Source organism: Salvelinus sp. IW2-2015, linkage group LG7 (genome assembly GCF_002910315.2).
Source record: "Salvelinus sp. IW2-2015 linkage group LG7, ASM291031v2, whole genome shotgun sequence".
Taxonomy (NCBI): Eukaryota; Metazoa; Chordata; class Actinopteri; order Salmoniformes; family Salmonidae; genus Salvelinus; species Salvelinus sp. IW2-2015.
Genome location: NC_036847.1, coordinates 29,462,518 through 29,464,231, shown reverse-complemented (window position 1 = coordinate 29,464,231; position 1,714 = coordinate 29,462,518). Strand labels below are relative to the sequence as shown.

Genomic DNA, 1,714 nt, shown 5'->3' with positions numbered 1-1,714 from the left:
ATTTAACTAGGCAGGTCAGTTAAGAACAAATTCTTATTTACAATGACGGCCTAGGAACAGTGGGTTAACTGCCTTGTTCAGGGGCAGAATGACAGATGTGTTACCTTGTCAGCTCGGGGACTCAATCTAGCAACCTTTCAGTTACTGTCCCAACGCTCTAACCACTAGGCTACCTGCCACCGCACAGTTCCATGGTATCTGTTCTATGGTTCTATGGTATCTGTCCTATGGTTCTATAGTATCTGTTCAATGGTTCTATGGTATATGTTCTATGGTTCTATGGTATTGGTTCTATGTTATCTGTTCTACAGTATCTGTTCTATGGTATCTGTTCTATAGTTCTATAGTATCTGTTCTATGATATCTGTTCTATGGTTCCATGGTATCTGTTCTATGGTTCTATGGTATCTGTTCTATAGTTATGTAGTATCTGTTCTATGTTTCTATAGTATATGTTATATGGTTCTATTTTTGGGCTCCAGAGTGGCGCAGTGGTCTAAGGCACCGCATTTCAGTGCATGAGGTGTCATTACAGACCCTGGTTTGATTCCAGGCTGAATCACAACCAGTGATTGGGAGTCCTATAGGGCGCTGCACAATTGGCCCAGCACTGTCCCGGTTAAGGTTTGGCCGGGGTAGGCTGTCATTGTAAATAAGAATTTGGTCTTAACTGACTTGCCTAGTTAAATAAAGGTTACATAAAATATGGTATCTATTCTATGGTTCCATGTTATCTACCCATCGCATGGGTCCAGTGTGATGGCCCTGGGGTGCTTCACCTACCCCAGCTAGGTGGTCCTCATGGTGCTATTGTCTACTCTTCACAGTTCTAAGGACAGGCTTCAATGAGGCAGAAGTCTGTATGTTGATGTGATTCTGACAGGTCAGATAGCTAGCACCAACGACAAGAAGCTGCCGTGTGGGGAATCGTACGTGGCTCGTTTCAGCTTGTTGTATCTTTTTATTGATATCATGTCTTGTTTAGAGTTTTTTTTTGACTGATGTCAAAATCTACACTTTACTGTTCTATAMTAATCTACACTTTACTGTTCTACTGTAATCTACGCTTTACTGTTCAATACTAATCTACACTTTACTGTTCTATACTAATCTACACTTTACTGTTCTATACTAATATATCAGCCTCCATTCATGTCCATTTAGCAGGACCCGCTTATTTCTAGTTCTCTATTACCTTACCCCCTCCCATTCGTCTTCCCTCTCCCAGTCTCCTCCTCTCCCTATTCTTCCATCCTCTCCATTCGTTCTCCTCTCCCATTCACCTCCTCTCCCATTCTACTCCTCTCCCATTCTTCCACCTCTCCCATTCTTCCTCCCTCTCCCATTCTATCCTCGCTCTCCCATTCCATCCTCCTCGCCCAGTCTACCCTACCTCTCCCATTCTACCTCCTCTCACATCTGCAAATCTCTCCCATTCTATCTCCTCTCCCATCGTCCTCGCTCCCCATTCGTCGCTCCTCTCCCATTCTTCCCTCCTCTCCCATATCTACCTCCTCCATTTACCTCCTCTCCCGATTTTCGACCTCCTCTCCCATTCTAACCTCCTCTCCCATGCTACCTCCCCCCATTCCTCCTCCCCCACTGTCTCCCCTCCTCCCCATTTCGTTACTGCCTCTCCCTCCTTCCTCGCTTGACCTCCTCTCCCACGACTGTCTTCCCTCCTCTCCCATTTCTTCCTCCTCTCCCATTTCTT

General features: G+C 45.3%; 1 protein-coding gene across 1 annotated transcript in view; it reads right to left on the bottom strand.

Moving 5' to 3' along the window:
- Nucleotides 1-1,714, bottom strand: part of LOC111966124 (low-density lipoprotein receptor-related protein 1-like) — a 281,628-nt gene that overhangs the window by 118,294 nt on the left and 161,620 nt on the right.